This window comes from Bos javanicus, chromosome 16 (assembly GCF_032452875.1).
Source record: "Bos javanicus breed banteng chromosome 16, ARS-OSU_banteng_1.0, whole genome shotgun sequence".
NCBI classification, from domain to species: Eukaryota; Metazoa; Chordata; class Mammalia; order Artiodactyla; family Bovidae; genus Bos; species Bos javanicus.
In genome coordinates this window covers 36,720,765-36,742,819 of record NC_083883.1, presented here as the reverse complement: position 1 = coordinate 36,742,819, position 22,055 = coordinate 36,720,765, and the positions used below count along the sequence as shown (strand labels likewise).

General features: G+C 43.4%; 1 long non-coding RNA gene across 1 annotated transcript in view; it reads right to left on the bottom strand.

The window, feature by feature from the left end:
- Positions 1 to 3,824: 3,824 nt before the first annotated feature.
- LOC133227699 (uncharacterized) overlaps positions 3,825 to 22,055 on the bottom strand; it is a 127,849-nt gene continuing 109,618 nt past the window's right edge. The window contains exon 3 of the long non-coding RNA XR_009729913.1: positions 3,825 to 9,794. This is a non-coding gene — a long non-coding RNA (uncharacterized LOC133227699). The remainder of the gene's footprint in view (positions 9,795 to 22,055) is intronic.

Below are 22,055 nucleotides of genomic sequence, written 5' to 3'. Positions count from 1 at the left end.
TATGGTCATCACTAGAAGCCCATGAATGTGGGTATGAATCTATGCTATTTACTGTGTTTTACACTCTGTAATTGTGTCTAAAGATAGCAGCCTCAATTGCTTTCCACCCTGCGTATATTGCTGCCCCTCCCATCAAAAACTAGAGCACATTTTCCCAGCTCCTTAAACCTGGGTTTCTCTTGTGACCATCTTTAATCAATGGGATGCAGCAGAGTGAAAATATGCCTAGGTTTAGCAGATGTGGCAGAGAAGGAAACGACAACCCACTCCAGTATTCTTGCCTGGAGAATCCTGTGGACGGAGGGGCCTGGTGGGCTGCCATCTACAGGGTCGCACAGAGTCAGACGTGACTGAAGCAACTTAGCATGTATGCATGCATTGGAGAAGGAAATGGCAACGCACTCCAGTATTCTTGTCTGGAGAATCCCAGACAAGAGGAGCCTGGTGGGCTGCCGTCTATGGGGTCGCACAGAGTTGGACACGACTGAAGTGACTTAACAGCAGCAGCCGCAGCAGCAGCTGTGGCAGCTTCTGCTTTCTCCCTGGGGGAGCAAGTTGCTGTGTAAGAAACCCTACTACCTTCAGCCTACCATGCAGTGAGAGGCCACGTGGAGAAGAACCAAAGAGCTCACTCACAGACATGAACAGAGTACAGAGACATGTGTTCCCTGAAGAAGCATCCCAAGCCAGCCCCTAGTCCTTCAGACAATCCCTTGAAGCCCCAGACATCCTTGCTCTGCTTTGTCCAAATTCCTGACCTGCAGATAAAATGGCTGCGGCCTTAAGCTTTTAATTCCAGAGTAGGTCGTTCTATTAGCAATAGAAAACTAACACACACATTAACTATATGCTCACCCAGGTATACATAAAATAAAATTTATTTGTTTATTTTTGGTTGCACTGGGCCTTTGTTGCTGTGCTCAGGATTTCTCTAATTGCAGTGAGCAGGCTCTACTCTTCATTGTGGTACGTTGGCTTCTCTTTGTGGTGGTTTCTCTCATTACAGAGCACAGGCTCTAGGTGAATGGGCTTCAGTAATTGTAGCACACAGACTCAGTAGTTATGGCACAGAGACTTTAGTTGCTCCTGGGCACATGGAATCTTCCCAGCCAGGGATCGAATCTGTGTCCCCTGCATTTGGCAGGTGGATTCTTATCTACTAAACCACCAGGGAAGTCTCTAAATGAAAATTTTGCCTCTCATTAAATATTCTTCCATAGCAGTGGTCAGCAAACTTTTTCTTAAGGGCTTACATACTATTTTAAGCTTTGTAGGCCAAGAGGCAAAACTGAGGCTATTATATAAGTACTTATATAACTAGTTAAAATGTAAAAACCATTCCTAGCTCAAGGGCCTTGAAAACTCAGCTCACCAGATTAGGCCCATGAGCAACAATTTGTGGATCCTTGCTCTGGAAGCATCATTTTTGATGTTTTCAGTGTACTTCCTATAGGAATTTCCTGTAACTTACTTAATCAAGTCCTTGTTCTTAAGCATTTAGTTTTACTATTTCAATAATAATGCTTCAACAGATCTTGTGACTAATGCTTCAATAAATCTTTGTCCATATTCATGGTTATTTCCTTAGAGTAAATCCTTCAAACTGGAATTGCTAGGTCAAAGAGTATATTCATTATGCCAAAATACCCTCTGAAACTACCATACCTATGTACAATCCTATCAGCAACATATAAGAGAGCTCTGAGCTCTGTAGCAGTTTATGACTATTTTAAGTCATAAAATATTTTAAGTTTGTTAAAAAAAAAAAAAACTGTTTGAATTTCACATTGGTTTTGGAGTGTGAGCAGAGTGCGTCTCTCTTCCTTAGTCAGGGGTGATCTCTTTCTCCCTGGGCTTTGTTGGAACACCCTAATTCAAGTTCAGACTCTCACTGAGTCCCTGCTCCTTGTTGTTTACTCACTAAGTTGTGTCTGACTCTTTGTGACCCCGCCAGGCTCCTCCGTCTATGGAATTTCCCAGACAAGAATACTGGAGAGGGTTGCCATTTCCTTCCCCGGTGATCTTCCCTACTCAGATTGAACTCAGGTCTCCTGCATGTCCTGCATTGGCAGGCAAATTCTTTACTACTGAGCTACCAGGGCAGCCTGAGGCCCTTCTCACAGATTCTCGAAAAGAGCTTAGCCTTCCCAGGGCCCTGGGACAGCCCCCAGAAGAGGGCTGCCTGCAGAGGCCCCAGCCACTCCTTACTCAAGCCCCCCACCGCACTTCCTCCCCCTCCCTCTCAGCAGGAGGTGGCTGGCCCAGCTCAGCTCCCAGCCTAACAAATTGCCATCTGCGAATGACTGCTCCTTTCTGCAGCTAAGCCAGTCTCTGTTTTTCTATTCCCTGGCTTCCCCAAGCTCTTTCTTGGGGCACATGTCCTTCTCTCTATTCTCAGCCTACAGCGGCCCCCCAAGCAGAAAGGCAGGAACAGAAGACGTGCAAAGTACTGTTGATGTGGGGTCCAGACAAGGCAGTCTCTTTGGCAGACCCTGGGCAGGCCTGCAAGCTCTAATCTTTTAAGCTGACTGTCTAATAGAATCCAGGCTGCTGACACCCTTGTCCTCTAGTTATTTTTAAACCATAATAACTGGCATTACATCAAGGTCATGAAACACAGAAGTCTGGCAGAGCTGCTGCTTCTCCACTTCTTTCTATCTCCTCTCCTGGCTGCTTGCTGCCTTCCTCCCTGCCTGGCCAGATCCTATACCTACCCCTGGAGGCTGTTTTCATGCTCCCCTCTACAGGAAGCCCAGCCTCACTTTCCTCTATTCATTCAGTTCCCTGGAACAGCAGGTCTTAGAGCACATACATGACTTTCACCACCTTGGGTATTCAGGCTTGTAGCGTTCACTGTCACTTTATAAATGTCAGTATTATCAATGCAACCTTCTAACTGAGGGTGTGGAACATGATTTCACTTTGACATATGGTCCTTAAAGCAACGGTAGTAGCACTGGGCAAAAAACAAGGAGCTCATGAATTATGTTTATTAATTTTAGGACTCTACTCTGATAAATTCCAAACTGCTTTCTCCAAAAGTTCAGGGTACCATACATACCGTTGTTTGTTGTTCAGTTGCTCAGTCATGCCCAACTCTTTGTGACCCCATGGATTGCACCATGCCAGGCCTCCCTGTCCTTCACCATCACCCAGAGCTTGCTCAAACTCATGTCCATTGAGTCAGTGATGCCATCCAAACATCTCATCCTCTGTCATCCCCTTCTCCCCCTGCCTTCAATCTTTCCCAGCATCAGGCTTTTTCCAATGAGTCAGTTCTTTGCATCAGGTGGCCAAAGTATTGGAGCTTCAGCTTCAGCTTCAGCATCAGTCCTTCCAATGAATATTCAGGATTGATTTCCTTTAGGTGGACTAGTTGGATCTCCTTGCAGTCCAAGGGATTCTCAAGAGTCTTTTCCAACACCACAGTTCAAAAGCATCAATTCTTCGGCGCTCAGCCTCCTTTATGGTCCAACTCTCACATTCATACGTGACTACTGGAAAAATCACAACTTTGACTAGAAGGACCTTTGTAGGTAATGTCTCTGTTTTTTAATATGCTGTCTAGGTTTGTCATAGCTTTTCTTCCAAGGAGTGAGTGTCTTTCAATTTCAAGGTTGCAGTCACCATCTGCAGTGATTTTGGAGCCCAAAAAAATAAAGTCTGACACTGTTTCCATTGTTTCCCCATCTATTTGCCATGAAGTGATGGAGCTGGATGCCACGATTTTCATTCCTCTTTCACCTTCATCAAGAGGTTTTTTAGTTCCTCTTCACTTTCTGCCATAATGTTGGTGTCATCTGCGCATCTGAGGTTATTGATGGTGAAATGGGGAAAGAATTAGATTAGGAAGCATAAGTCTGAGAAGTCTATCTAGTTCTCTCACTTATGGACATGTAAATTTGAGCCTCATCTATAAAGGAAGGAGAATAATAATACCTCCTATTTCTATAAAGTTTTTTCTGACACTGAAATGAAAGCACCTTTACTTATTCAATCTGCAAACAAAACTAAAAGATAATCATCATTGTCCCCATTTTACAGGTAAAAGGATGGAGACCTGAAAATTAAGTAATTTGCCCAATGTCAAAAACCTAGCAAGTAAGAGTTTGAATCCAGGCCTCGTTGATGTAAAATTTTTTAAAAGGGGAAAAGGAGAGAAATATAAGTGTGAGTATGTTTTATCTTGCTAACAGTTGATAATTTTAGTGTCTGGCCTGAATGAGCTCATTTGAATTTGTATTTGCATTCATTTTTGAGAGAAGGAAAAAATAACAAAAAGAATAAAAATAGAGTACAGGCAGGAGATAAGGGAGTGAGAGAATAAGTGGGCATGCTGAGAGCTAGGAAATTAGTTCTGCCTAACAAATTTCATTCAGTACCTTTGATGTACCAGGAACCTAGGCTTAGGCTAGGCAAACAATGATGAGAAGATGGTTTCTGCCTGTGAAAGTGACCAAAGAGAGTCACACAGAGAGGTTTGTGGTGGAGAGCGGAAGAGGTTAGTAGAGGGAGCATCCCTTTTTTGCATCCAAGTGAGGAGGAGGTAGGCCTTCCCAAGTGGCTCAGGAGTAAAGAATCTGCCTGCATTGCAGGAGACTTATAGGAGCTGCAGTTTCAATCCCTGAGTCAGGAAGAACCCTTGGAGAAGGAAATGGCAACCCACTCCAATACTTTTGCCTGGAAAATCCCATGGACAGAGGAGCCTGGTGGTCTATAGTACATGGGATCACAAAAGAGCTGAGCACGACTGAGCAACTAAACAACTACAACAAGGAGGAGGTGAGCAAAGAAAATAAGGTTGGCAATAAAGGGGAGGCTAGATCTTGGAGGTCCAGTAGATAATGGAGAATTTTAAACATGAAAGCAATACATTCAGATACAAAGTTTTTACTGTGTTGCTTGTTTACTCATTCATTCATTTACTCATTCAGAATACTTGCACAAAAGTGTGAGGGGGCTGTGTATATGAATGGACTCAAAAATAGTTTTTTGCATAGACCCTGATCCCTTCCACCACCCTCACCATTGTGATGGTCCTGGCCACCATCATCCCTCTGCTGTACGATTGCAATCACATGCTAACATCTATCCTTGGCCTCTCATAATCTAATTACAAAATAGAAGCCTTTCAAATGTAAGTCAGAGCATGACAGTCCTTGGCTCAAAACTCCCCAGTGCCCCCTTCACCACTCAGAATAAAACTCAAAGTTTGGACAATGGCCTTCAAGGCTCATATAATCTGCTACCCTCTCCTCCACCTTCCCCACTGGTATGCCTCTGATCTCATTTTCTACTACTCTTTCTCTTGCTGCCCTGCTCCAGCAACACAGACCTCCTTGACCTTCAAACGCTCCAAGCATCACTCTGCCTGGGGTGTCTGCACATCCTCATACCACTCCAGGATGGCTCTTCTCCCTTACAGATCTGCACAGATCACTCTCTCACCATCCGGGCTTTGCTCCCGTCTCATCAGCTCAGACAAGCCTTTCCTTCCTACCATACTTAAAATTGCAACAGGCCACGTGTTTCCCTGAACTCCCCGTGTGGCTTCTCTACTTTATTTTTGGCTATTTAACTTATTATCATCAGGAATACATATTTTTTATGCTATTTTTGGAGTGCCCTCATCCCATCCCTGGGCTTTCCCAGTGGTAAGGAATCCACTTGCCAACGCAGAAGTTTTGGGTTCAATCCCTAGGTCAGGAAGATCCCCTGAAGGGGAAAATGGCAATCCACTCCAGTATTCTTATCTGGGAAATCCCAGGGACAGAGGAGGCTGGTGGGCTATAGTTCATGGGGTCACAAAGAATCAGATATGACTGAGTGACTGAGCAGTCACATATGCACCCACTCCTGCTCTGCCCTTGAAGTAAACATAGGTCATGGAGCTTTTGCCTGTTTTGTTCACTGTATCCCTAATGCCTCAAATGTGCTTGGCAAGTAGTATGCGTTGAAAATGATATTTATGTGATGACTGAAGGAGATACAATGCTATTGTTCCCCTAGATCCATTTTTTTTTTTCCTTTTATCTGTGCAATGGCCACTGAGTTAACATCTGCATTTCCAGCCTCCTTTGCAGATAAATGTGGTCATGTTCTTACTAACAGACTTTGAGCAGTAGTTGTACCCTCATCCCAAGAAACAGACTAGGAAAACCATGCAGGACTCAAGGAGCACATATGCTCATATACCACTTCAGGTGTGACCAGGGCAAGTAAATAGATGGAGAAAAGTCTGCTTTAATGGAAGCTGGGAGACAAGAAGAACAAAGATTAACTGTCCTTATTTTCCCCACTGATCTGAAGTGCCATATTTACCTATAATATATTATTAATACCCATCTATTCTCAGATTTCTAGACTTTCTTAGTTTTTCCATTCATATATCTTCATATTCATGAACCAGTGCTAAACTGTTTTATTATCTGCTATGACCAAGGGTTCCATGCCCTTCATTACATTTTTTCCCCAAAGATTCCTAATAATTCTTACAAAAGGAATGCATTGTAGAAACACTGGTGGTGGTGGTGGTGGTGGTGGTGGTCAGTCACTCAGTCGTGTCTGACTCTTTGTGACCCCATGGACTGTAGTTCACCAGGCTCCTCTGTCCATGGGATTTCCCAGGCAAGAATACTGGAGTGGGTTGCCATTTCCTCCTCCAGGGGATCTTCCTGACCCAGGGATCAAACCCACAGCTCTTGCATCTCCTGCAGGAGGATTCTTCACTACTAGTGCCACCTGGGAAGCCTCTGTAGAAACATTACTTGGGAAGTAATTTTGAGTTGGATTGGAGGCAGACAAGATTGAGACTGTTTCATTAATTTTAGATGAGGATGGGAATGACAGCTGCAGAGTAAGAAATTATCCTACCCTCCCTCTACCCTTCACCCCCAGCATAATTGCTGCCAATGCCCCCCTACTCTCATCCCAGATTATGATATTAAAAGTCACTTCCTATGAAGAGGTCAAGACAGATTCAAGAGATACTCAGAGATTCAAATGCCTTAGTAACTTACTGGATAGTGGTGAAGAGTGAGACAAGAATAATTCTTAGATTTCTGGCCCTGGCAGCTACATGAATATTTGTCATTCCCGGATCACACAGGCTGGGAAACAGATTTGGGGAATAAATACAATGAACAGAATTTGAGGATTTGTGGGTTATCTAGAAGAAACTCCTGTAGACATACAGTCAAGTTCTGGCCTTGGAAGTTGGACCTGCCAGTTCACTCTTGGTAATGGAGCATCAGTTGAAGCTGCCAGAAAAGATCATTAGAGAAGGCCTCAAGCACTGGAGTGACTCACTGAGCTCTGACTCTGGTAGCATTATCCAACTAGCTCTAGTTTTGCTGTCCTAGTGGTCAGGAGCCTAGAACTTCACCAGAAAAAAAGTGGAAAACAATACTGTTACAGAGAAAAGCTCAACTGGATCATGAAGGCAAATTTTTTATGTTGGGAAGGAAACTGGTTCACAGGAGATTACTAAATGATGGAATGGGTTGCATCATTTACTCTGAAGCAGTGCACAGTATAGAATCCAAACTCAATTCTGTTGGCAAATCAATTGGAAAACCTTGACTCTGCCATGAAAAGCTTAAACTTTATTCTCATTCATATCAGGTCCTTATTTTTCCAAGGCTCCCAAGGTTGTCTCACCTTTCTTATTGATTTATTCTACATAAAAACTGATTGAAGCCTTGAAAAGAAACTTTATTCTTGGGTCATTTCATAATGAATGATCTTGGAATCACTCTGGCCAAAACTAATGAGGATTTTATCATGCACTGCTACAGGAAATCATCAATTATTCCAAAGCTCTAGGCTCCCAAATCTTCATGTATACAATATTATAAACTTGTATTCGTTTTGGAGACATATGTTTGCCTTCCCTTCTTTTGGAGGGAAGGGATATTGTCCTATTTAAGTCTAGCACAATGACTGGCAAGTGGAAAATTACTCCATAAAAGTTTATTGCAATGTACTTAAAGATAGGCAACAGTTCTTGCAGTGGGGATGAGGAGAAATGGGAAACAATGGGGTATCAGTGTTGGAAATGACATTTTAATCAGAGTACAAATGGTAAATAATTGGAATTCAGTATGACTTTAATCTATGTTGTCCATTACTATTATAATGTGTGAATCAAAAATGCGTGGATTATTAGGGCTGTTTGCTCTGCCTGTTTGCCCTCTTGCAACAAAAGTTTTCATTAAATGACAGGTGGTACCTACCATAGGAAATACATAGGGTTAGGAGGAGAAAGTCAAGCTCTATTTGATGGCCTTCTAGGAAGACCCGTATGTCAGGGAAGGAAATTGAATCATCTGACTAGAATAGAGTGTAATGTTTACTTGTGGATATTCACTTACTATATCCTTGGCTTCTATTATCACAAATCATTTCAAATTGCCAGTCATTGTGGGAAATAGTTGTCTTACCAAGTTTCTCAGATCATAAATTCAGAAGCCTAAAATGAAGGCTTTTGCATGCGTGCTAAGTCACTTCAGTCGTGTCTGACTCTGTGACCCCATGAACTGTAGCCTGCCAGGCTCCTCTGTCCAAGGGATTTCCCAGGCAAGAGTACTGGAGTGGGTCATCATGCCTTCCTCCAGGGGATCTTCCCGACCCAGGGATCAAACCCACGTCTCTTATATCTCCTGCACTGGCATGTGGGTTCTTTACCACTAGCACCACCTGGGCTGCCCGAACTGAAAGTATAATCCCATAGGCATGCATGTGTGTGTAATGTTATTAAACACTTACTGATTACTCACCAAATGTGCCAGGCATTGTGGTAACTGTTTAACAAGTATTAGTTTATCTAATGGTCACAACAACCCAGTGAGGTAAGTGCTACTATCCCTCCTGGCCACCCTCCCTTTATTTTACAGATAAGGGACCTGAGAGACAGAACAGTCAGCTAGCTTGTCCACGTTGTCTGACTCCAAAGCTGCGGCTCTGAACCATTACACAGCAGGCGTCTTCACAAGCAAGGTGCCAGATGAAATGCAGATAGGGTTTGGAGTGACTCATGCTCACTCCACTTCTCACCACAGACCATATTGAGACACGGCCACCGCTTCCTCTTCACCCTTCCCAGCCAAGAATAACACCTGAGAAGTGGCTTCCTGTTGGATCTGGAGGTACTTGTGATGCTTGTGTGTCTGAGAATTCTGTGAACTCGAGTCCCCTTTTGAATTAATGCATATGACTTGAGTTGTTAATAGCTTGAAGAGGAAGTGTCATGGCTAAACGATAGACTAGAACAGAAATAATTTCTTAAAATGCTGAGTCTCCTACTGTTCAATTGCCCAGAAAACTTGTTCTCATCCCAACTGCCATTATTTGCAGGAATTGTTCTCTTTTTTCTCAACATAATGAAGGCCTGACCATATCCCACAAGGCTCCTCTGTCCATGGGATTCTCCAGGCAAGAATACTTCTCCAGGGGATCTTCCTCACCCAGGTATCGAATCCAGGTCTCCCACATTGCAGGCAGATTCTTTACCATCTGAGCCACCAGGGAAGCCAAAGAAGACCTTTTGGTGACAGCTTATTATAGAAGAGATCTCCCAAATCTGAACTTTCACATTAATTGTATAAGAGGAGGAATATAAATATGGACCAACTTGGCTTTATGGGAGGGAAATGGAGACTCTCTTTTCTCTAGTTCATTCTACTTCTCTAAGGTTAGTCCAACAAAAAGCAGGAACCAAATGTCATGAATTGATTTCTATTCAGCATATGTCACCACCAGGATATCTTTGCTCTGATGAAGAGCCTTCCATCTTCCTGGAAAGAAGACACGTATGTCAAGGATTAGGTTCACCTATTACACACAGAATTCTTTACCTAAATTCGTGGTCCCCAGCCATTCCATTGTAATAGGCTGGTCAGTAATCAAAGCCAACCGGGTCATTTCTTACTCTATACCCACTGATACAGTCTCTCAACTTTTATCCACAGCTCAAAGCATTACTGATGGGGAGGGGTCCTGCCAGTACAAAGTCAAGTTAGCACTCTGCCCTTCCACCCACCCCTTCTTATAAATTTCTAGCTAGACACCATCACTTCTTAGTCACTTCTATTCCTGAGAAGACTGAAGTAAAATGATCTCTTGGGAAATTCCTGACATGTAAATCTAAGAAGCTGAGAAGAGCCCAGACATAATTCCAGAGAGAAGGGTGACTCCAGAACTTTTGCCACACACTACACATTCCATTGAAGTGCCAAGCAGTGGACAATCCACAATTCTTCTTAACCTCTAAATCCTTTATTAGATCTCAAAATATATATTAAGTATCTACTAGGTTATGCCAGATGCTATGCTAGGTGTTGATGGTGAAAAGACATAATCCCTCACTAAGCTAGAAAGCTCTTTATTTCCTTTACCATCTTAGTATCCTATCCCTTTTTGCCTGAAAGATACCACCATTATTGTCCAGTCTGAAAGAGAAGCCCAGATCGAGTGTCCCTAGAGGTCCCTGTCCACTGTAAGAATCTATTATCTTGGATCTGAAATAAAACAGGAAATGGTTTGGCCAGGTACAAGGGTACAATCTATTAGTAGAACACTATTCTGATGGATGAATTAATTCAGTGTATCTAATATTTGTAAACTCCCCCCACTTTAGAAAGATAGTTTCTTATGCTTCTCTTAATGTTTTGATCCTTAGCCAGTACATAAGGTCAGATTAATTTCTCTTTGTGTTTCTTTTCAAAACATACTGTTCTTTCAAATGTAGCAAACACAAAGAATCATATTATGGATAATCTTCCCATGACTGTCACTCAGTTAAGAACGCTTGTTAAGGACTTCCCTGGAGACTCTGTGCTCCCAAGGGGCACGGGTTCAGTCCCTGGTCGGGGAACTAAGATCCTGCATGCTGCCTGGTGCAACCAAAGAAAGGGAAGAAAGAATGCTTATTAAGCTTCCACCTTCTTTCACTTAATTAAGGTTTCTATGTCTCTGAACCAAAATTAGTCTGATCCACTGGAATAAGAAGATGGGATTATGTCTTCTGTAGATGGTTTAGGAACACTGGAAGTTGACCTTCTCCAACACTACAAGATTTAATTGGATGACCTTTCATAGAGGTGACTGGGATGAAGTTAGACTTCATCGCCCCTCCCCTCACTGCCTGGAAAATAACACAGTGTGTATGTTAACTTTCCGGGGCAGAGCTAGTCGCACACAAACCTATAAAGCCTCAAAACCTGGCTATTGTACACCTAATCCTCCAATTCTCTTTTTCAAAATTTCTCCATGCTTTAAATAACCCCCCCAGTGCCCAGATTTCATGCAACTAAATTGTGGTACACCATGCAATAGAATAATTATACAGCCATTAAAAACCACACCGTGTGTGTGTGTGTGTGGGGGGGGGGGGGTGTATGTGTTAAGTCGCTTCAGTCATGTCCAACTCTTTGTGACCCTATGAACTATAGCCCACCAGGCTCCTCTGAAGCTTCCTGACCCAGGGATCAAACTCACATTTCTTATGTCTCTACATTGGCAGGCAGCTTCTTTACCACTAGCGCCACCTGGGAAGCCCCAAAAAATCACACTGCAGAGAAATATTTAGTAGAATGGAAAGATGTTCAGCTGCTTCCCTCAGCTCCCTGATTCTCAATCAGAGTATGAAACTTGCCAAATATTTTATTCTGGCCACTGCTTCCTGAGCATGCAAAATGCATCATTTCCTGTACCACATCAAGGTTGATGGTCTTAGTTCTAAGAACTGGCTTATAAGTAAGGAAGCAGAGTGTTTCCTGTTAGACCAGCAATAAAGAAATAGACTATAACAGTTTATTCTTTTCAGAAGAAGTAAAATGGATGTATGCTCAGTCTGACCTCCTCAAGATGCAAACTCCTCATTGAAGTTTAGGAGACATCTATTGGGAGATGACGATTAGTTAATACTATTGTTTGGAAGCAAGATATAAACCCTAGCCCAACACTAAAGCTGGGGTATCCTGAACATGCAGATTAACCTCTCTGAGGCTCAGTGTCTGCATTATTGAAATGGGACCACAGTAATACTGACCTCATAGGGTTAGTGGAAAGAATAAAAAAGTAGCACGTAAAGAATTTAGTTTAATGCTTGATATTCAGTAAGTTCTCAGTAAATGTCAGCTATTATTCACTGCTCTACCGCAGTTTTATCCTCCAGCCTACACTTAAGAAGGGGGATAGGATGGTGGAGTTGAGAGGGTCTCACCCTCATAAATAAGAACAGAGCACAGAGTCCGCTAGGATTCTCAGTCTCTGACTTAAAAGGAATTAAAGTCAGCTTTGTGTGATCCCTTGACTTGTTTTTGCCCCAGTCTGCCTCCCCCAGTAAAAGCAGTAAGAGGGGCTGTCACTTCTCTGTGAAGTGTAAAACTGCAAGGGCATTTGAGGGGGACTATTACCTGCTCTGGGTCCAGTCTTCGGGACTGCTAGGTATAAAGAATACCACAGGATGAAGTAAGAAGGAATGGCTTCAAAGAGAAAAACCAGCTGAGATCATAGGGCCTTGGCAATGGCAGAATGTTATAGGCAATTGGAGTGACAAAGATGTACCTGAGAAGTTGTCTCGGGAATGACAAGTAGGAAGTCCCATGTAGGATACCTGTTGCAAGATAACTGTTTCCCACTGAAAAGCCCAAACTTCTCTCGAACTTGGTGAATGCCCCCATCCATCTGGCACTTTAGCCAAAAGGTGAATTTAATTCAAGGGAGTAAGAATACTTAGAGAGTCCTTACAATGACGAGAGTTGTCTGCAAGCACCGAGGCAGCAATGCAGATGAGTGAGGAATTGCAGTGTGCTGGCTGGCTTTGAGAGAAAAAGACAGCTACATTCACAACTGCTCCAAGTCAGAAAGTGATCCCTGCCTGAGGGAGGTATAGAGTGCTCTGGCTGTACTTACCAGGACACGGAAGCCTGTGTAAGAAGCTTCCAACAATGGAGAACAGGATGCTGCCAGGAAGGCAGTGGGAAAGGAGGGGAGAGAATCAACACAAGATTTACAGCAAGAACATCTCCTTTCCAGCACTGCTGACGTGTCCTGGACAAGCTGCCATCTCTGACCATCACCTATTCAGAACCCAGAGTGAAAAGCAATTTCCATCCCTCTGATTCCTGTTGAATTGTTCTTCATTCTCAGTCCTATTGCCTCCATCTGCACTTTCCAAGAAATTACTACCCTGGGATCAACTGAAAATGAAGGTCATCTGACTTCAGCTTGTTTCCAAGGGATTTTGGAGTCTGAAGTATGACCTTGGGCCTGCAACCTGATGGTGGGCAGTGTGCACCTTTCTACCCTGCCCTGTTCTGTGACCTGAGACTTTGTAACCACTCTCAGTGGCCACAGAATTAGACTGATTGCCTACCAGTTGCTTTCAGGTCCATCCTCTCCTTCAAAAAGCCTTCATTTCCATTCTTGAGATCAGACTTGTTAGGGGTTGCAGAGATAAGGCACTATCTCATCATGGCTTAATCATGTATCCGTTCCAAGAATGGTGTCTGAGGAAGGTTCTGAGGGTTCTAGGTGAACTCCAGACCAGTTCTCACATTGGACACCAGAGAAGAAAATCCTGGGGAAATGGAACTGAGCCAGGTGAGTTTCAGGAGTTGGGAAAGAAGAGTGGCAGGCTCTACATGACAGGATTAATTCATTCATTCAACACTCAACATACATCAACTACATGCCAAAGGATATAGCGAGAAAAGACCCAGGTAGACCACAGTGCAATGAGAGGGAAAAGCAACCAAAATGTAATTGTGATATAGTTTGATCACTGTGGGGCTTCCCAGCTGGCACTAAAGAACCCACCTAGCTTCTCTGGTGATTCAGACGGTAAAACTCTGCCAATAATGCAGGAGACCCAGCTTTGATCCCTGGGTCGGGAAGTTGCCCTGGAGTAGGAAATGGCAACCCACTTCAGTATTCTTGCCTGGAGAATTTCATGGACATAGGAGTCTGGTGGGCTACAGTCCATGGGGTCACAGAGTCACACAAGACTGAGCAACTAACACTTTCACTTTCACCAAGGCAGGACATATAAGAGATGCTGGTTATATCCCTGGTTGGGAAGATCCCCTAGAGGCAGGCATGGCAACTCACTTCAGTATTCTTGCCTGGAGAATCCCCATGGAGCCTAGTGGGCTACAGTCCATGGGGTCACAAAGAGTCGGACAAGACTGAGCAACTGACCATGCACACACATGATTCATTGCAACCATAGGTGAAAGTCAATGTGAAATAATGTAAAACAGGAAGGAATTACCTCCAAGTTTTGGGGTTGAGAGAAGTCTTCTGGAAGGAAGGCAGAGGCAGAATTAAGAGGTCTGTGACTTTATACCTGGGCCAGGTGGCAGAAGAGGCAGGAGAAGGGGTGGAAATCAATACCTACGGCAGCCAGGACTTTATGACCTCGCCACCAAGAACCTTCCATCTCTCGTTCTTTGCTTTTCTACACCCTTGGTTCTTCTGATCTGCCTTCTCCCAACAGATTTGTGCACCAAAGAGAAACACCATAGACCTCAATAAGAATGGACCAAAAAGGTGTTTTATAAAGACAGCCTTGGTGAAACGTGATATTTAGCCTCTGTAACCCTGAGGAAAATCTCTGGAAGAGGGCAGTGTTCGCAGCATCCCAGACTCAAGAGGGGAACCAGACATAGCCAAACCTAAGTCACCTTCCTTCCATTTTCATCTTATTTCTCTCCCCTCTCTTCTCCTTGACCCTTGGGAGGAAAGAGGAAGAAAATTTAGTAGAAAGAGGTAAAGAAAAGGTTATAGAGATGGAAATGGAGAAAAGAATGCTGAATTGCAAGGCATCTCAGCTACCTGGTTCTTATCACTAATGACCCTCAGGCACTTCTTAACTAGGATTTTCTCCTGCCTCCCTGGATTGGGGATGAGAAATGAAGGTAAATGCAAGGCATTTGCCTTCAAACCTGTGAAGGTAGAGCTGGCTGGGCCAAGGCCAGCTCTCTCTCAGGACCACATTCTTCCTCCCCTCTTTCCCTCTTGCTCACTCCCTGCCCTTCTCCAGCTGCCTCACTGCCCTGAGTCCCCTGCCACCTTTTGCCTTCTCTTCTGACTCTCCTCTGTTCCCTACTGATGCCTGTGAAGATGCAATCAACTCGCCTTCTGCTCTTGCACTGAGCTAGTGGACTAGCTTTCATGACTTGGTGGGGACCACACGTAGAATCTTGGCCACAATCCATTCCTCAGAGGCAGTGATACTATAACAGGAGGGAACTTGGCAGGGCACAACTTTTGAAAGAATGACATAGCCCAAGGATACAACATAAAGATTAGAATCAAATGGGACCAAGATGACATCAAGATAGACCTTGATCCTCAATCAGCAAGCAAAATGACACACCCAGATACACCATGACAGTTCCAAGGCACTGTCAAAAGACCAAGGAGTGGGCATTGGCCCAATTCCTGGAAATCTCCACCCCTTCTCCAAAATAGATGGACTAATCCCCCCACTCATTAGTGTATGAAATTACCCAGCCTATAAAAACTAACCACACCACATTTTGCAGTTGCACTTGGCCCTCTGCAAAGGCCCACACTCTGTCTATGGAATGTGCTCCTCTCTGAATCTGAATAAATTCACTTCTTACCTATCACTTTATCTTTCACTGTATTCTTTCTGTGATGAGACATCAAGAACCTGAGCTTCATTAGGTCCTGAAACCAGGTACTGTGGGTTTTAGCTGGGTTGAGTCCCAGCCTTGTGGGTTCAAGTCCCAAGCAGGGTTTTGGCTGGGTTTGAGTCCCAGCACATGGGTTCAAGCCCCAATCTGAGGTAAACAATTTCAGTACTAAACAGGGCCCTGTGGGGCTCCCGGGCACAAGGCCTTTCTGTGTCCCCATTTTCTTAATTATAGGAAACAGCCTTCATTCAGCCTCCCTGACCTTCCTGAGTTTCAATGAGCAGAGGAAGGGAGGGGATGCGAGACCAGGGAGAAACAGTCAAGAGCAGCCTTGTGGCAAGGTCCTCTTTCCTCATCAAGGGATACACTCAGCAATGTTTTTGAGCTATTTTGCAGATGCTGGAACTCTCTCTCTAGGTGGGAGAAGTCTTAAGAATGATATGCTGCCCACAAGCATGTAGATCCCAGACCAGCTGGATCTGAAGGTTGATGCTGACTCCCACTTACCTCACCACCCACCCATCAGAAGAATCTCCATGAGCTGATCATGCCCTCTTTGAGCAGTTACTATAAAACTTGTCACTATCTTCCCCAAGTTGGGATATATGGTTTTGAGGACATTAGCCTGCTGTGTCCCCTTTTTCTACTTCACCCAAAACTCTGTCTCTGAGATTTTAATGTGGCACTGGCATACAGAGAAGCTGAGCTTTCAGCAGCAGCAGCAGGCTCTGGGCTCTCCATTAGCAGCAGCTGCTAAGATTTCAGAAAGGAGGCAGGTCAGCCTTGTGTGACACAGAGAAATACATGAAGACACACTTGGTCTCCTTCCTCTTAGCAACAGAAACAGCAACAACAATAATCCTCTTCATCTGCAGAGTCTTTCCTGATCGCTTTCAGCCCGTCTCTGCCTCTGGTTTTCCTTTGTGCCATCGGCCTGTATTCCACAAACACCTTCATAATATCACCTAAAAGGTGATGTTTTTTTATTGTTTGTTCTGATTATATTTTTCTCAATAGCAATGATGCAGTTTATTTTCACCCGACTTTTAAGTTAAAAATTTTCAAACAGAATTGACTGGATTTTGTCATGAATGCCCATTTATCCACCACCCAGTTTCTGCCATTAACATTTTACTGTTCTCACTTTTTTACACATACAGACATCCATCCATTCCTCCCTCCATCCATCAAACTATTTTCTTTTTGATGCATTTCAAAATATATTGCAGACATCTGCAAACTTCCCACTAAAAACTTAAGTATTTATGGGATTAACTTGATATTAGCATCATTATCAGTAAAATTTCCATACTATTGAGAGAGTCAGTTCCTAGGCAGGTTGATAAGGAGTCTAGGGGTTCCCAAGGAGAGAGAGGTCCGGAATTCTCGAGGAAGAAAGGACAAACTTTTTTTCTTTCTCCATATTCCTTAGGATTATATAACAATAATGTATCTTGCCTAAGGACAGTCTCTGGATTAAACCTTCTGTTATCTTAAAATGTAAATTATGGGAGTAGGTCTGATGAGGTCTTTACAACCTCCAGACATTCTTTGGATGCGTTGGAAAGTATATAACTTCATTGTTAACACTAGCAAGCTGGTACTCTTTCTGCCCCCTTCTGATACCTATGTCAGAAGCTTTCTCTATCTCCTTTATACTTAAATAAAACTTCATTACACAAAAGCTCTGAGCGATCAAGCCTCGTCTCTGGCCCCAGATTGAATTCTTCTCCTCCGAGGGCCAAGAATCCCGGTGTATTCGCGTGATTCAACAACAACCTTTCACTATCACCTTTTAAAATCAACGAGAATAATGTCTCCTAGAGGTCACACCTTTACATATAGTATATCTATATCTCAAAACCACTCTGCAAGGTAAAGATTACTATGTCCACTTTACAGATTTTGAAACTGAGGCTGAAGTTTGTCACCCACAGTCTTTCTCATGCTAAAAAATGGCTTATTTTTGCTACTGTGAGTGCACTGAATGCAGAGTTTTTGTCTCCTACTTCTTTGAATCCTCTGTAGCATTCAATGGTGCCCTGGATATAGAGGTCATCAAAGCTTCCTGTAGCTAATGAGAGAGAAGTTTGGTTATAGAGGGTGATGTGATAAGGGAGTTAAGCAGAGACACAGAGCTGCTTTATCTGCAAAGCCAGCCTCCCCTCCCAAATGCACATAGTCATTAGTAAGAGGATAAATTTAAAGTCAGATGAAACAGCCAGTTGCTAAACAAAAATAAATTAGATAAATTTTGGTATATCTGCATTCTACACTGACAAGGCATTGAACACTCCCAAACAGATAGGAGGAGGAAAAAAAGAAAAGACCAGAGCTGTGCTTCCCAGAAAAGACCACAGAAAAGACCACATCAAACCAGAGCTGTGCTTCCCAGACCTTTTCAGACAATGACATCCCCGTGACCTTGTAGGAACAAGGAAGTCACCATTAAAGCCACGTACGTGCTCAGATGCTCGGTCATGTCCAACTCAGCCATACATATATGGTGACTCAACCAGGGAAGTCCCCATAAATGCCACATGTCCAACCAATTTTCTGCATACAACAAACAGGACTCAAGCTGATGGGCAAGAGATGGAATTCGAAAACAAAAAATCACTCAAAATCTTTTCACATACCTGTATCCATTCCTATTGGTTATCCATTTTAAATACAGCAGTCTGTGAGTCTCTTTATGTTTTGTAAGTAAGTTTATTTGTATTATTTATTTTTAGATTCCATTTATAAGGGATGTCATATATGTATGGTTGTTCAACTGAAACTATCACAATATTGTTAATCTGCGGTGTGTGTGTGTGTGTGTGTGTGCTTAGTAGCTCAGTCGTGTCCGACTCTTTGAGACCCCATATTCTACAGCCCACCAGGCTCTTCTGTCCATGCGGATTCTCCAGGCAAGAATACTAGAGTGAGTTGCCATGCCCTCCTCCAGGGGATCTTCCTGACCCAAGAATCAAACTGGGGTCTCCTGCATTGCAGGTGGATTCTTTACCAGCTGAGCTACCAGGGAAGCCCATTAATGGGCTATACTCCAATATAAAATAAAAAACTCAAAAAAATGTCCTTTCAGTAAAGAGAAAAATGTCAAAAAAATAAAGATGAAGGTCTAGCAAATAGCTAGAACATAGAAAAGTGGGCATAATTCCCTGGATCCCAACACTGGATGGTTTATTCTCACAATGTCCCTTCATAGGAAGACATTTATGAGAGGTCCATGACCAGGTATAATAACTGACCTTGGCCTTGGCACTGACCCTGAGCCTATGAGTCCTCCCGACACACCGGCCCTACGCCCCGCTTTTGGCCTGAACATCTCCATAGTCGCTATATTGGAACCCCACTCAGTAGGTTCCCACCCCAGGTCCTCCCTAACTGAGGATCATCAAAAAGGCAGAAGAGTGACCTACAACCAGAGGTTGTACATATGAACAATCTGTATGGTTGTACCTACAACCATATGAACCTCTGAGTCAGCTGACTCAACACTGATTATGCCCCGTGGGAGAGGGTCCAGACCAGGAAAAGGGAAGGAGTCCTCCAGTCTCCAGATTCACAGCAAGGACTCAGGACTCACCTCCCTTACTTAGGAGAAATCAAGCTTGAAATAGTCAAAGAGACAATTTTCTCCACCTGTTGTCCAACAGATAAAACTAAAACCCTTTTCGAACCAAAGGATAAGCTGAGCATTTCACTGACTTGCAGAGTCCGACCAAAAGGAGTGGTGTTGGTATGGAACAGTAAAGAAAACTAGCCCTTGCACCAGCCTTGTTTATCAGAATTCCCATTCAGCCCTCTGTCTGCTAAGAATGTTCATGCTGTATTTATCCTAATTCCTTTGGTACACATCTCCTTTCTGGGGATACCCCCAACAAGTGCCTCCTAATACTTGGAGTGAAGGAAAAAGACAAAGTTGACAAGAGAAAGGACAGGGGAAAGAGGGACCTCATAACTTTTGTGTGTTGCCTCCCAACTCTGGCTGGCCATCACTGGCATCACAGCTGGTGCCACGTGATGCCCCACTACCCAAGGGCCTCCCACACAGGACCCCACTAGCACTGCACACCAGACCAAGACCCCTCCCTCACGGGCCATTTTGCTGTGCCTTTCTCAGAGTTTCTCAGGAACCCTTGTGTTACTGTGCTGTGTGCTGTGCTTAGCTGCTCAGTCATGTCTGACTTTTTGTGACCCCATGGACTGTAGCCCATCAGGCTCCTCTGTCCTTGGAGATTCTCCAGGCAAGAACACTGGAATGGGTTGCCATGCCCTCCTCCAGGGGATCATCCCAACCCAGGGATCGAACCCAGGTCTCCTGCATTCCAGACGGATTCTTTACCAGCTAAGCTACCAGGGAAGCCCCCTCTTGTCATTTACTTTCTATAACTTCCCATATCCAAATCACAACTTAATGAAATTTTATTTATCCTTTTCATGACATGTTAACATTTCTGTCTTGACACCTTGTCTTGACATGAGCTTCAAAGTAATATACAGTAATATTTCTGGAAATAGAAGCCCTGGGCTGTGATTTTAAATGTTGGTGGTAGAATAATTACCTAAATGAATATATCTTTCTTGTTCTGAATACTATACAATTCAAAGAGACTCCTGATATGCTATGGGAATTTGCTCCTAGTGATCATTTACATCATCTCCAAAATTTTTTGATCATCCATCCCTATGAGTAAAAAATCTTGAACATGTGCCTCCAAAATACATCTATATTCACTTATAAATTTTATACATAAATCATTGTCAATCTTACAGTGTTATTAAAGCTCAATTTCTTATTTTAGATACAAATAGAAGTTCTAATATATTACTCCTATATAACTATTGATTATCATAGAGAATAGGTGCTTATACCTGTTGACTAAAAAGATTCACAACGTGGGTTGCAAGTTAAGTTTTATTTGGGGCAAAATGAGGATGCAGCCCGGGGGACAACACCTCAGATACCTCTGAGAGACTGTTCCAAAGCAGCGGTGGGGTAAGGTCAGTAAATAAGATTTTGGTGAAGGGGGAGTTCAGTGCAATCAAGCACTTCCTTTACAAGAGGTTTTTTGCTAGTCATGCAGAGCTGATGTCACCATGAAGGGATTTAGTGCTTTTCTAGATATGAGGAGATGCAAGGATTGGGACAACAGGGGATGAGATGGTTGGATGGCATTACAGACTCAATGGACATGAACTTGAGCAAACTTGGGGAGATGGTAAAGGACAGGGAAGCTCTGTGTGCAGCAGTCCATGGGATGCCAAATAGTTGGACACGACTTAGCGACTGAACTAAACTGAACTGAAGGATAGGGATTATGAAATCAGTTCCTGAAAATATCTAACTGTCTAAAGACCTGTTCCACCAGTTTCTCTGGAGCACAGAGTGCCTCACTCTCCACCCTGAATCCCCTTCAGGGTGTATCGAAGGTCAATAGCTGCAGCAGCACAGGGTTCAATCTCTGCAGAGGGAGAATGCAAATGCCCTTGGCAAGCACCAATCTGAAGTTGACATACCCCACTGTGGAGGCTATGACATAAAAAGAATGGAGAAATATGTGTGAGGCATGAGCATCTTTGCAAGGACAATAATATTTCTCTTCCAACTCAGTAGAATCCTGATGTGATAGATACATGCACAAGGTTCTCTAAGCTAATAAAAAATGAACTCTTTATCCTAATTTAATGAGAAGTGCTGAGACATAACTAATCTCAATTGCTGTCCTCGACATTAATTTCAGCACCCCACCCCCTTATTACCTGAGTTTTGGAACAAGAAATTTGCAGCAAAATTGACTTATTTGTTTTCCACCTTCCAGGATTATCCCTTTATAGAAATGCTAATGAGCATCAAACCAGTCAATCCTAAAGGAAATCAGTCCTGAATAGTCATTGGAAGGACTGATGCTAAAGCTGAAGTTCCAATACTTTTGCCACATGATGCAAAGAGCTGACTCATTAGAAAAAGACCCTGATGCTGGGAAAGATTGAAGGCAGGAGGAGAAGGAGATGACAGAGGACGAGATGGTTGGATGGCATCACTGACTCAATGGACATGAATTCAAGCAAGCTCCGAGAGTTGGTGATGGACAGGGAAGCCTGGTGTGCTGCAGTCCACAGGATGGCAAAGAGTTGGACACAACTGAGAGACTGAACAACAACAACGAGCACTGAAATAGTCAAGTTGCATGAAGGTGTAAGGATGAGGCCCCAGACTGCATTTAAATCATCACAAGATGACAGTGCAATTTTAACAGGGAAGAACCGACTCTGACTCCATGTTGGATCTGTTTCTTTTACTTTAAACTCTGTTTGCCGTTGCTTTTGCTACTGCACTAAAAGGATGCTGTCTATAGCTGTAAGCATACACAATGTCCTGCT